Source organism: Phoca vitulina, unplaced genomic scaffold (genome assembly GCF_004348235.1).
Source record: "Phoca vitulina isolate PV1807 unplaced genomic scaffold, GSC_HSeal_1.0 scaffold73, whole genome shotgun sequence".
Classification (NCBI taxonomy): Eukaryota; Metazoa; Chordata; class Mammalia; order Carnivora; family Phocidae; genus Phoca; species Phoca vitulina.
Genome location: NW_022589776.1, coordinates 6,273,973 through 6,288,917, shown reverse-complemented (window position 1 = coordinate 6,288,917; position 14,945 = coordinate 6,273,973). Strand labels below are relative to the sequence as shown.

At 45.9% G+C, this 14,945-nt stretch overlaps 1 non-coding gene across 1 annotated transcript; it reads left to right on the top strand.

Moving 5' to 3' along the window:
* The first annotated feature begins 12,547 nt into the window (after positions 1-12,547).
* LOC116625146 lies at positions 12,548-12,650 on the top strand. Its single transcript, XR_004298005.1, has one exon. It is a non-coding gene; the product is annotated as a U6 spliceosomal RNA (small nuclear RNA).
* Positions 12,651-14,945: the final 2,295 nt, after the last annotated feature.

Genomic DNA, 14,945 nt, shown 5'->3' with positions numbered 1-14,945 from the left:
AATTAGCAGACCAGCTGCGCGTGGTGGGTGGCGGGGCAGCAGCTGCTCGCGGACAACCGGGCCTTCCTGCCCTGGGCTCTGTTTGTGCCCGCAGGTCAGGGATCCAGCAAGTATCTGTTTCTTGGAGGACTCCCGCCAGGAGCCGCGGGTCACGCCCGTGTGCGGCAAGAGGGCAGAGAAGGTCTTCCGTCGGCCGGTGGAAGGAAAGGAACGGGGTGGGGGTACCAGAAAGGAGCCCCGCGAAAGGGTGATTTTTCGAGAAAATTCACGGTAGAGGTGACACCCTTGAAGATAGGTGAGAAAACAGTTCGCCCTGGAGGAGTCAGAATTAGGTCCGAAACTGAAAACGGCCGGGGGGCTGTGTGTGTTGCACAGGAGGGTGTGATGCAAATGCTCTCTGGCTGAGGTTTTGACTCTCTGGGGGGTTTCGACCTGGCTTCCAGTTAGGGTTCCCGCTGCTCCACTGACAGGAGGCACTGGGCAGGGGGGCCAGGAGGTGGGTGGAGTACAGAGAGGAATCTTTTCAGTGCATTTCTTTATTTAAACAAAAAAAATTATATATATATAAACACCTCAAAACAGATAAATGGTTGGGGAGGATATTGGGAGAGAAAGGGTAGTAAATGACAAAATATTTCATCGTGGTTCCATCATGCTGGACCTTCCCCTCCTTGAGCTTTGGTCTGATGTCACACATGCAGAGGAAGGGGAGAAAATTATAAGCGGCACGGTACAGGACTCACTGCCTCACTAAAAACTACCTGAAAAATCCATCAGTGACAAGCTGCAGCGGTATTATAAATCCAGAAGTGTTCATTTCTGTGGCATTGGTCTCGGGATGCTTTTTCTACAAATACCACCATAATCCCAGATAATCCCAGGAGATACGTGGTAGCAAGATTTAAAAGAGTAATCTCGACTTGTCCTCTGGGTTAATGTCCTTCGTTAGCACAAGGAATCCCCACTCTCTGCCCAGAGAGGTGCCCCTCGGCTATCTCCATAACGACCGGCTGTTGGTGGGGCCACAGGAGGGGCAGGGACGGGGAAAGTAGGGGTCTGAGAGGAGAAGGCAGGTGGGATGTGAAGGAGAGCTAAGGAAAACTTTCGGGCTGGGTCTCCCGGATTGGTGTAGACTTGGAGAAAGGAAGCTGCCTGAGAGACTTCGTCAGTCGAAGCACAGTGTGCCCAGACGGGGGTTGTTCTAGCCTCTGACACACTTCCTTGCTTGGAATATTCTCTTTTGTAATCTTGGCTGTGTTTCCTCATGAGTCCCTGGCTGCAGTAAGGGGTGCTTCCACAGCTGGGAGAGCAAGAGAGCAGCAAGTTCCCCCATGAGGGAGGGCAGAGAGAGTCCCCCCTGGGGAGAAGAGCGGCAGGGGGAGGTGAATCCTAGAGGTGAGAACTGGGAACAAGAAAGTTGGAGGCAGCTGGGATTGATGATGCCACCCACCCCCTCCTTTTCCTTTGTACCTTTGATCTTGGCTTTTCCTAATTTTGTTCAGTGTCCAACATTCAGCCCATTCACTTTGCTTTCATTTTTACAGCGGGCACAGGCTTTTCTAATCTTCTTCCCGTGGCCAAGAGAAACCACTGGGCCAGTCCACTCTGCATGTCTCCCTCACATCTAATGAAATGGCCAGGGCACCCCCAAACACAGGCCCCAGGCCCTGGAGCCAGGTCTCTCCCCATACTTCTGAGCTTCTCCTCCTCCGGCTCCTACCTTGGGATATTGGGTGCTGTGCCTTTGTTCTGTCCCCCTCTCTGACAGCAGACTTCAGGGTACAGAGCATGTCCAGTGTTTCCCCTTCAAAGCGACTTCTGGACAGCTGGAGCCAATCTCAGGCTACTGGCTACATAAAGGAGAGACATTTCCAAATATGCGGCTGACTCTGTGAATCATCTAGGGGAGTTCTGTATTGGGGATCCCTACAGAGAACCCATCGCCCACCTTTACATGTGCTCACTTTTCATCCATTCAGATGCAGAGGCTAAACCACAAAACCCAACATAAGTGCAGAAGCGGGATGTATCCGTGTTTCCGCATATATGCCCCACAATGCTCTTCATACCTTGACGGACTGAGAGCAAGTCTGCCCTTGCGTGTGGGCACAGGAATGGCATAGGCAGCACGTCTCTTCGGTGGCTTTCAGGCTCAGTGTACAAAGCCTCTCAGAGGGGTGGATGGGGATATTTTGGGGATCACTTGCGAAAAGGAGGGTCTGAAGTGACTGCAATGCAAGCTGATGAGCTAGACCCAGGGAGTCCACCCCTTCTTGTTCCTACTTGGTTATTAAACATTGGGAGACACTCTCAGCATCTCTCTTCATTTCTCCAGGAGTGGTAAAGGAAGCCAACATTGGTTGGGTAGCTCGTTCCATGCAACACGCTAAACACTTTTTACAAATATATTTATGTAGCTTAATCCTTGAAACAGTTCTGTGAGATAGGTGTCCTTGAACTCATTTTACTGCCGACCACTCTAAGGGAGTGGTGGATCTGGGATTCTAACCCAGCTCGTCTGCTATCAAGGTCTGGGCACGGTAGACCCTTGAACGACATGGGTTTGAACCATGCAGCTCCGCTTATATGCAGATTTCTTACAGTACTGTACTCTGTGTTTTCTCATAATTTTCTCAACATTTTCTTGTCTCTGGCTTCCTTAATTGTAAGAATATAGTATATAATACATATAGCAAACAACATATGTATTAATTGACAATGTTACTGGTAAGGCTTTTGGTCAACGGTAGGGTGTCGGTGAAGTTTTGAGGGAGTCAAACTTATACGTGGCGTTTTGACTGTGGCAGCGTGGGGCATTGGCGCCCCTAACCTGTGAGGTGTTCAAGGGTCAACTGTATTTTTTTCATGCCATGCTACCTCCCAGTAAAGAGCTAAATCTCTATTTTTATAAGGTTTGAGAGATTACATGAGGAACTGCATATAAGAAGCTTTGATAGTTGTGTATCAGAGTACCTGAAAGTCTTAGATTCTTTTTTTTTTTTTTTAAGATTTTATTTATTTATTCATGAGAGACAGAGAGAGAGAGGCAGAGGGAGAAGCAGGCTCCCAAGGAGCAGGGAGCCCGATGTGGGACTCGATCCCAGGACCCTAGGATCATGACCTGAGCTGAAGGCAGACGCTTAACCATCTGAGCCACCCAGGCACCCTGGAAGTCTTAGATTCTTAAGTCTGATAAAAAGAAAACAGAAGGGGATCGGTTAAAATCTGATGAATGCAAAAGGTATTGCTCAGGAATCCTCAGAATTAGAAATTGTAAGTAGGAACATGGATCTCAGCCTGTTCATCTAGAAGTTAGAGACCATGGAGGCTGTTTTGCTCCAGGTTCCAAATTGGTTAATGTGTATGTGTGCATTGATTGAGTGGCTTTCCAAAGAGAAGAGCCTGCAGAGTCATTAAAAAATGAAGGGTTATGATGACCACAATTTCAAAGAGGGCTATTAGTAAAGGAAATATGGATTTCTGATTGATTAAAACAGATTTCAAAGGAGAACCCACATCTGCACTGCAAGTGTCTTGAGTGATGGACAGAAACAGCAACATCAGTGTCCATTTTCTGCAAAGGGAGCTTTAACTCCTTCAGTTCAAATCAACCCAACATAGTGATGGGTATTGAGGAGGGCACGTTCTGCATGGAACACTGGGTGTTATGCACAAACAATGAATCATGGAACACTATATCTAAAACTAATGATGTAATGTATGGGGATTAACACAACAATAAAAAAATTAAAAACAAAAACAAACAAACAAACAAAAACAAATCAACCCAACAGTCCTCAGGATTTGGAGGCCAAGATCATTCTCCACATTTGAGCCTGGCCATGGTCTGGCATGGCTTTAGACGTCTTAAGAAAGTCACATAGTTCCAGAGGGACTACGGAGTACCTCCCAGAGGCTCTGGGGATAATCCATGACTTTGTTTTGTAAAGAAAAGTGAGACTGGGGAGTGACCTTTGAATTGTTAATACTCCTCCCAGCAATGCAGGAATTTACCTCAAATCAGCCTAGATTTGGATAGGTGGACAACAGTGCCTTTGATTCTGAAGCGATCTAAAGAAAGACGTATTTTCCCAGGTATTCAGTCTACCAGCAAAGTCCTCTGATGGCCGATGGCACAGAAATAGAGTGAATGCAATGTCTTCTTTTCACAGTCTAACTCTTTGGGATAAGATGGTTTTCCTATCTGATGACATTTTTCATGTTGGTTAACTCTGGGTGAAGAATAAGTCAGAGCCATTCAGACAGTTGGCTTAGAGGCTTGGTGGTTGGGGTTGTAAACAGAATGTGTGTATGTACCTTCCTTCTGGGGGAGAGAGTGGAGGAGTCACAGAATCTGAGAGGCCCTGAAGATGAATCTGTGGTAGGCAACCTCTGGAAGACCTCCCAGCGATCCCTGCCTTCTGGTATTTGTGCCTATGTACTCCCCTCCCTTGGGTGTGGGCTGGATTTAGTGAGTCAGTTCTAACGAACAGAATGCAGCAAAAGTGACGGGATGTCACAAAGACTCTGACTCCCATCTTGCTGGCCCTCTCTCTCTCATGCTAAAGAAAGCCAGCCACCATGTGAGCTGCCCCTTGGAGAGACCCATGTAGCAAGAAACTGAGGGAGGCCTCTAGCCAACAGTCATCGAGGAAGGGCTCTCACTCCAACTGGGACTCTTAACTCTAGGATTCAGAGGACTGAATCGTGCTGACAACCACTTGAGTGAGCTAGAAAACAGATCTCTCCACGTCCAACCCTGAGAAGACTGCAGCCTCAGAAAGACTGGGTCACTGACTCACAGAATCTGGGAGATAACAGATATTTGTTGTTTCAAGCTGCGAAGGGTTGTCACGTCATCTTAGGTAATGAATAGTCCCTCTAATCCAACCTCTGTGTTCTTAGTGAGTTGTTGGAGACCTAGAGAGATCTAGTACTCCGCCTGAGCTCCCACAGACTTGGACCAGACCGCAAGTTAGGCCCCTGAATTCCCATATGGGGCTCTCCCCAGTTTACAATGCCCTTCTGCAATTTGGCATTATGGAAACTTGCCTGACATGGCCTTCTTTAAGTCCCCTTTAGATGAGCCTAAACTTTTCCCTAAAAGGATATCTCCGTTCCCAGCTGGCTAGGAAGAGGACAGGGCAGTCTGGAGGGCTGGTCTTGAAGCTAATCTGTTTCTTCCATGGCCCATGGCAGGACTCCCCACTCCCAGCCAATCCCCATGTCAAGCACTGGGCTTTCTCATCTACTCAGAAACCTTAAAAATTGCCAAATCTCCTCAGATAATAAATTCTAGTATTTTACAGCCTTTCTCTCTCCTGCCACAATTTAGAGCTGTCTTGTCCTGCTAATTCTCATTGGAAATGAGGAGCCCTCTCTCCCCGTCCCATTCTCCCCAAGTCACAGATTTATGTTGTATGCTGCCTTTAGCGCTAGGTCTTCTGAGAAGAGGAAACAAGGCAGCTCTGGGGCAGGGGCAGGACTGTCCCAGCAGCGTGGTCTTCAGTGCCTAGACAAAGCATGGGGAGGATGGGGTGGGGTGAGCCTGGGGGAAGCCAGGAGCAGAGGCTGGGGCTGGGCCAGGAGAGTCTGGGCCAAGCAGAGGAGGAGACCACTAGGGAGTCCTTGCTGGGCAGGAGGCAGGCTGGGGTTGTGCACTGTGGTGGAGCACTGCAGACAGGAGTAGTGGTGTAAGGGTCAAAACCACACTGAGGGGCAGGACAGCTCCTGGCATGGAAAGGGCAAGGCCAAGTGGGGGATCAGGAACTCAGGCCTCAAACACAGGTATCAGCACCAAGTAGACCTTGATGGGACCCAATGCTAGGCCTTGATTATCAGCCCCAGCGGCTGGTTTGCTTCCCCTTACAGCAGGAAGCAGCCCTGGGGCACAGATGTTTTTCATTTTCAGCACCTTTCCACCTCCTATCTGGTGCCCTCACACCAGAGGAAGGAGGAAGCAGAGTCAAGGTTGTTAGCCCTCACGCTCCAGGAACTGGCTCCCCAGTGGCCCTGGTGGTGGGGGTGGGCGCTGGGCAGGGTAGGCTGGGTTGTGGCACAGTGGGTTGTCTGTTTTCCAAGTTTCCTGGCATATCTGTGTCTGATAATGATAGGACAAGAGGGAGGTCTCCTCAAATGTTTGTCTGCTTTAGGATTTGGGGAGCAGTGGTTGGTGGGGCCAAGAGGACAGCTGTTAACTTGAAGATTCCAGGCAGATCCACGGCCGTCTTTGACTCTGGGAAGGTTGGCAAGCCAAGAGAGATCGGCTACCTCTTCCTGCCACCTGGTGGATGCTCCAGCTAATTTGTAGACCATTTCTAAGCCTCTTGTTATTGAAATGACCTTTGTCTGGAGGGGGGGGTCACAAAATGGCAGCCCACTAGATCGTGCCCTCAGATTAATTTTATTTGATCCAGCCCAGTATTTAAAAATTAAAAAAAAAAAGAAAAAAGAAAATTGGACCCACTAAAAGTCAGGATATTTCACTCAAATCCAGATTTCTGGCTTCTCTGGCCGCACTGGGGCCCCTCATTCCCCTATGATATTACAGCACTGAGGCAGGCAGCCTCCTTTAGAGGAAGGACCTCCAGGTCCAGGCTTCTAAGGTCCTCACTCCCATGACACAAGCACACGCACTTGAACTTAAACCCTACCTGTCTTATTCATCTACCTTATTTTCCCGGCCCCTATGGGCATCCGAGATTTTATGCCACAAAACTGAAGAATCAAGCTGGCCCAGCAGAGGATACAGGCATCAAAATACAAAGATCAAAATTCCTACCCTTCAAATGCATTTTGATACCTGGGAAAGGATTTTCATAATCTCCCTAATTACATGTCTGCTCCATTTTATTCTTCCTTCTGTGTTGTACTTTCAAGAGCTCTCATAATAGAAATTGTCTGAAAGAGCTAACTGCACTTCTATAATTGGCATAATATTGGTCAGGATAAATCAGCTTTGCACAAACATCAAACGAACAGAGGGAATCATTTCTCATTAACCGAAAGAGGTCATACATTGTAGACTACATGTGCAGAGATGCTAGTTTGGTCAAAAGTAATCTGCTCTGATTAAAACAGAAATAAAGTAGCTTAATTATAATAACAGAGCAGCTGCTAAACTCACTACTGATTTCGTCAGGAGACAAGGGAGTGATGGTCATTCCTGAGTCTTGCCCAAAAAGAGACACAGTAATTTTTCCACCCAGTGTCAAATTATTACCTATTCAAATCAATATTCCTGGTTAAACTCAATAGATAAATTGGATTATTTGCTTCTGCTCCAATTGTGTTTTTAATAGGCACCTTATATGATTGCCCTTAGCTAGCACTGCACAAAATAATTCCCACACACAGATGTTCAATGTAGTCTAATTTAATTTAAAAACATGCTTCTGGAGGGGCACCTGGGTGGCTCAGTCAGTTAAGTGTCTGCCTTCGGCTCAGGTCATAATCCCAGGGTCCTGGGATCAAGTCCCACAGCAGGCTCCCTGCTCAGCGGGGAGCCTGCTTCTCCCTCTCCCTCTACTCCTCCCCCTTCTCTCTCTTTCTCTCAAATAAGTGAATAAAATCTTCAAGAAAATATGTGCTTCTTGAAAAAGTCACTTGGAACCAGTGAATTCCAGTTTCTAGTTTGGCTTCATTGCTATTTTGCTCTATAATACTGAGCGGGTCATCGCCTTTCTGGGCCCCCATTTCCCAAGTCTTTCACTCTCTGGGAGTCATGGACATACGTGCTTGAGCCCTGGGTCTGGAACAAAGGCCTTTTTAAAAATTAAGGCTGAGGCACAGGGAGATTGACGATGAGAGTATGTGGCCTGCAAGGCCCTTTGAAAATCTGTCCTCAGAGCACGCTCCTGGCTGTCACAAGGGGTTGAGGTTTGTGGAAGATCACATGAGGAAAGGTAGTGAACTTTAAAAAGTAGATGAATTAAAAAAAAAACACCATATGTATTGAAGCATAAGAAGAGAAAATAGATCAATGCAGTGTTTCTAATTAGAATGAGGAACTAGTTTTAAAAAGGATTCAACCATGAACTTACAACTTATTTTGTTACTCAAACATTTACCCTGTGGCAGTCTCTGTGGGCAGGCAACCGGTTCTATGGGTGCCAGCAAAATGAGCCCAGGGGAAGGCATCATCAGGACCATGTGCGCTTGCTGGGATGGTGCCCTGTGGTAATTTAATCCAAAGACAAGTGAGGAGTCTCCTGCGATGCAGGGGCCCTGCCTAAGAAACACTGATTATGGGACGGTGTTCCTGCTCAATATGAAGTTTTCTCTGTTGGATGGCTCTCCTGCCCACCGACCACAGGGACTGAGATCTTAGTCAGGAGGCAGTCCGCCCTGTGTGCGCGCGCACATGCCCACGCGTGTGCACGTGTCTGTGTGTGTGTGTGTGTGTGATGGACAAGCACAGCGAACAAAGCAGCCTAATGTATGTAAAGATGGCCAAAGACACGATACATACACCATTCTGCTGGTTGTGCAATAATTTCCTCTCTATTCTCACCCCAAGCATCTGATTTTTTCTTTTGTTTTTAATGTGATGCAACTTTAAGGATTTTTTTTTCTTCTTCTTCTCCAGAAGACTCACTGGATACCTGCGCTGTGGGACGTGGGAGACCTTAGAATCCCACCGCGCACCCCTCCAAGTCCTGTTATTTTTCTCCATTCCAGGCATGAACGTTTACCTCCAACTGTGCCAGAGTTGCAACGCTCAGTTCTTTACTGTTTTCTTTTTCAATAATTCAGACTTGGTGAGATGTGCAGTTTTTAAAAAGAAAAAAAAAAGCCTCAAAGTAAACAAGGGAAGACTGATTTTTTTTTTTTTCAGACTTGCTAGTGGGGGCACTTGGGCTGGCAGGGGTGGGGAGGTGCTGAGAAGCCGAGGGGCTCCCGGACCCCCCACCCAGAGTCCTTGAGCCCGCCTCGCCCCTGGGAGCAAATGCCCAGCAAAAAGGGATGTTCCCTCTTCCTCTTGCTTTTTTCCTTCTGAAAACAACCTTTTCCTAACCACAGACTCAGAGAGGGTGGGACGCATTTTCTCTCTTCTGGTTAGAAAAACAAACACACACCGCACCTCCAGCTTCTCCTTTGTGCTTTTGGGTCTCACTAAGGGGAGGAAGAAGCTGCTACGCCCAACGTCCTTGATCATCAGCTTCACATCCCAGTCTAGTTCAGTTTCCAGGATACCCACCCCCATCCCTGGGCTTGGCAGGGAACCCCACCCCCCTTTCAAGCAAGGAATCTCCAATGTTGCTGAGCCCCCAGGACTTGCTCTTTATCACTCTAGGGGCATTTTCTTTGAATGCAATCCAGTCTCTTAGATTCCCACGTTCCAAGAAGCGGCTCTCTGTCCGATGGAACATTCTGTTGCTGTTCGCTGTGAACCAGTCTTATTTTGTTCTTTTCATTAGGGAATGTTTCCACCAGGGGCCTGTGAGTTGAAAAGGCTCAATGCTCAGAATGAGGGGGGCTTTGTCTCTCCCCCCTTCGTGACCTCTGTCAGGACTTCTTTCGGGGCTCCAGACAAGATGGAACAGAGAAAAGTGCTGAGAGCCGGTGCTGAGGACATTTTGAGAGTTTGCAGAGAAACTACTAGCCAGGCTGCCTGGATATATTAAAATGTCATCTCTGCATTTTGGACATGACTAGCTTGTTTAGTTCATGCTAGAGGGGAAAATAGAGTTTGTGCTCAAGGGAGAGAAGCAGACGGAGAAAACAGGCGTATGGAACAGCTGACAATGTTCCAGCCGCTTTGTCACAAAGAGCTGAATCCTCCATTATTAGAATCAAAATCATCAGCCAATTCGAGTCCCCTGGGAATGATGCTGGGCTGGAGCAGAAGTGGCCAAAGCCCCCTCAATATGGAGGCAAAAAGCTAAATGCTATTCTTTTTTTAAAAATAATTTATTTATATGAGAGAGAGAGCACAGAGGGAGAAGGAGAAGTAGACTCCCTGTTGAGCAAGGAGCCCGATGTGGGGTTCGATCCCAGGACCCTGGGATCATGACCTGAGCCGAAGGCAGATGCTTAACCGACTGAGCCACCCAGGCGCCCCTAAATTCTATTCTTTTCACTCGGGTTTTTAGGAAAGGAAACAGAGCTGCTTAACACTTGTGATAAATTATGTGTCAGGCACTGGGCTTGAGGCTTTTATGCATGCTATTTAATTCTCACAGCTGCTTGGAAAATAGGTATTATTACTACTGTGTGTCTATGAATTTGATTTATATTTATTTATGTTCTCATTACTCTCATCCTTACTTGGTCAGGTAGCTGTTCAAATGTCACCTTTGACAAGCCCTTCCTGAGCCCCCAGTCCATAGCCACAATACCTGCCAGCCTCTGTCTCATTTCTATGTCTCCTTTGATGCTGTTACTTTCTGGGTGAATTCCTCCCAATTCCAATTTATTAATTCTCTTTTCAACTACATTCAGTTTAGAAACTATTCTATTGAGTTTTTAAAAAAATTTTCAATGATTATGTTTTTCTTCATAAGTTCTAATTTTATATCCACCTGTATTTACTTCATTTGTCTGTTTTAATGGTGTAATATATCACTGGCATGGATCTTTTGTAAGGATGTAATGCCTTCATTGATCTCTTCAAGGATGCTAAGTGCACATATTTTTAAGCAAAATTTTTTCTTTCTGGAAAAACTCATAAACCAATTATTGATTTTATTGGCTCTTTCCTGGCGGTCGATCTCTTCATGAATTTTAAAGTTGGGTTATAGGATCATTATATGTAGGAATTTTCCCCCCCTGCCTTTCTTTTTCTCTGCGTATTCCTCCTTGTGGGGTTTGAGTCTGGTTCTCCAAACACGAAGCTAGACCTCAGGCAGTGGAAGGCAGCTCCTTTTCCAGCTTCCTTTCACAAGCCAGGGAAGCCCCACCCCAGCTTTCGGTTGTGAGCTCTGAGCAGGACTGTGGTTCCCATGCCTCCCATGGAGCACTTTTCCCCTCTGGTGTGCTTTTATCTGCAGAAGCCAAACACACGGCTCCTACTACCTACTTCCAGATCCAGACACTGGCAGACCCTCAGATCAGCCCCTACTCTTTGCTTCGCATCTTGATTCTGTTCCAGGACTATGGAGATATATATATGTATATATGTATACATATATATATATGTATATATATATAAGTTTTGAGTGTGGCTGACTTTTTTTTTAAAGATTGATTGGCACAGTCGTTAAGCGTCTGCCTTCGGCTCAGGTCATGATCCCAGGGTCCTGGGATCGAGTCCCACATCGGGCTCCCTGCTCTGCAGGAAGCCTGCTTCTCCCTCTCCCATTCCCCTTGCTTGTGTTCCTGCTCTCGCTATCTCTCTGTCAAATAAATAAATAAAATCTTAAAAAAAAAAAAGATTGATTTATTTGAGAGAGAAAGAGAGTGAGCGTGTGCGTGCACGAGTGGGAAGGGCAGAGGGAGAGGAAGAGTCTCCAGCAGACTCTGCGTTGAATGCAGAGCCCCATTCAAAGCTTGATTTCATGACCCTGAGATCATGACCTGAGCCGGAACCAAGAGTCAGACACTTACTGAGCCCCCCAGGTACCCCAAGTGTGGCTATGACTTTTAAAATTCTTTTATATATGTTCTCTATCATTGCTATGTGTTGGATCACAGAGGGCTTCATAGCATTCACTTATAAAGCCATTGAATCTGGTGAACAGGAATAGGACTTGGGAAACATTTATAGCAGGACAGAGTGGGCGCTAAAAACTGGGCAATTATGTGCAAGTTGGAAGAGTAAAGAACCTGAAGAAATGATGAGGTCCGGTATCACCGGTGAGTTGATGTGCAGGAACCCTAGTTATTAAGATGGAAAGAAAAACCATAAAATTTAAAGTTGGGTTGAACAGCCATGACTTCCCAGGTCCTCCGTCCCTCTCCTTCCTTCTTCTCAAACCCCCCCTCTCCCTCACCCCCCTTTCAAGTTGGTGACAATCCCTAAGGGAACCAACCAAACGCCTAGGACAGTTTTGGTTTTAGCACTGCAAGTCCTATTTCCTAGGAATGCCTCAGTCCTGGGAATTTAGGTTGGTTGGACACCTTAGCTCCCTACTTTTCACCTTGTGAGTCCCAACAGAAGACCTCTAATACCAAAATTAACCTTACTAAGGGGTGAGCTTGAGAAACAATAATGGGAAGGGGAAGAAAGAACAGTAGACAATGGGCCTCTGTAGTCTTTCCTTGGGTAGAGGAAGCCACAACCCAAGAGGTACTTTTCACTCTGAATTTGGTAGAAATATAGACCAGAAAGTGATCTCTGAAGTTTGTGATTCTCAGAATTTACTTCCTTACAGAAATTTGAACCATCAGTGCAAGTGGTGTTTATAATTCCTTCTATATTGGATTCAGAAATTACTTGCTTTTGGGAAAGGAAGATTGTGTAAATACTATTTGATTTGATTTCTCTGTAGTCTTCTTGAGTTCAATAAGCCACGCTGTCATTTTTTAAATATGTTGAACTTAATAATATTCAGTTCCACTGACTCCGTATTTTTCATCAGTGATTAAACCATATGTCATTTCATGATTGCTTCGGCAGCACATTTACAAAAATTAGAACGATACAGAGAAGATTAGCCTGGCCCCTGCACAAGGATGGCACGCAAATCTGTGAAAACCATACATCATTTCACGATTTTCAAAGTACTTTTATCTTAGAAAAGCACCAGTCAGTTACACAGCCACCATCATTACAGCTAAAAATAATGCTGCCAAAGTTGTCTTTGTCCTTCTGTTCGGATGATGGCGAAGGTTGGTGATGTGTAGCAGCAATAGACCTTGACTCCGGGAATGAATTAAGATTGATAAATTCCATCTAGTCATGGCTATACAATTTCTCTTTGTAGACTGCTCATTGTTCCATCCTCCTTTGCTGCTAGGAGTGAAATGTTACCAGCAGGGACCAATGAGACATAAAATGAAAGTCAGCTGGGAGTTTTCCAGGGAATGTTTGCTTTTCTAATGAAAGGGACAGACTTGAAAAAAAGCTTGCTGCCATCGCTTTCTCCTCCTTCCTATCTGGAATATGGATGTGATGTCTGGAACTAAGGCAGCCACATCAAGTCCATGAAGCAATATGCATGATGATGGGGAGCAATATGCCTATTAAGTCAGAGTGTGAAGGAGAACAGGAGCCTGAGCCCTTGCTGACATGGTCATATCTTCCCTGAGACACTGTACCTCTGGACTTGTTTAATAAAAACAAATGTCCTTACCATTAGGTACCTCTTGATGCATGGCCCTTTACTTGCAACTAAAAATCAATTTCATGCTGAAGAGCAAGGTAAATAATGCATAGTGATGACACATGGCCGTGGAAATGGGGATCTGTGTTGCCAGACTTGTCATGGCTTTTGGTGGATTTTTTCATTCCATAGCTCTTTATATAAATAGGAAAGGAAAACACTCTTTTTGTTTCCCTCAGTGCTCAATGATTATTCAGTTTCAGTATAAACAAAATATACTCTAATGTGCTCTCACTGCAGTGGCTATTAAGGGATGAGACATGTAATTCTATATGATGCCATACTAAAATCCTTTTGTGCATCTTAGAAACAGAATGTCATCTGTGCTATATTGTTTTAGGGCAAAAGGAAATAGACTGAGGACCAGCAGAGCTTCCAGGGCAATGTTTTTGCTGGGAGGCTGGGTTAACCCACCACAAGAATGAGACAATTGCTTCTAGTGGGCTGGGAGTTATACCCACAAACCCACTGCCATCTATAGAATTAAGATTCAACCAATGCTCAAGTGGACAGTGAGCCCCACCCAAGGCAGTCCAAATAGCTTCTCTGTTGGTAGGAGGATAGATCTTACCTTGATCAAGGATGGGTAAAAAATGAATTCTGTGGGGAAATGCTACAGGACAAGATAAAGGGAACATCATCGCAAAGGCTCAAAGAAAGAACATGCCTCTGAAAATGATTTACTGCAGGAACCAGAAGATTTGGGGCAATGTATAGCATCCTTACTACACAGAAAAAAGGCAGAAAGGAAGAAAAAAAAAAAAACCACAATAGAAACCCAAAGAAACAAATACGTTAAGAATGAACCATAAGATTTCTGAGCACCCTTAACCTCTGAGTACCTACTGTGGACCAGCACTGCCCTGGGGCTCAGTGATGGCTAAAGCATAGCCCTTGATCACCAGGGGCTCACGGTGTCATGATCCCTTTCCTTCACAGTAACTTATTCCAAATTGAATTGTAACAGTAAGCTATGATATCATGAGGTCATATCACATTCACTCTATTTTGGAAAGAAATTAAATTACCATCTCCTAAGTAAGTAAATGAAGTAGGGAATGCACAGAGGGCTGGAAGCCACTGCATGTTTCATTGAGCTCTGGTTGTTTTATGCAAGACACTCTAAGAAAATGCATCATTCTTTGGAAGATCTCTTTCTCCTCGATTATACGGAAGTGACGGAAGGTGCCCAGGAAGAGAGGTTGTGACAACAACACAAGCTACTTCCTCTGTCCAGCCAGCATGTAGCCCCTGGGTTGAGCCATAAGTCTCTGTGGACTCAGATGAATCTTCACCCCAGCATGGGGACCTGCCGGGGAGGCTCACTCATCGTTTCTAATATTGATAATGCTCAGTCCAATCCTGGCCACCTCCTACTTCCAGCCTTCCCCTGCCCTTCTCTGAAGACAGAAATTAAGCCCACACACTCAGAATGTCCCATCCTGTCCCCCTCACCTCCAAGGAAATATCAGTTCATAGAAGAAGGGTGTAGGGGCAAGTGGACAATCATTTCTCAACCTATTATTTAAGCTCTTCTGTCAGGACCTTGCGCCCCCTGAGCATACTGATGGGCCAAAGGATGGGGATGGGCCATAAGCTGGACCGGTTACAGAACACCGCCATGCTCTGGGCACAGCAACTGGGTAAGGGATGAACGTCTGATCCAGTGGGGCCAAGTGC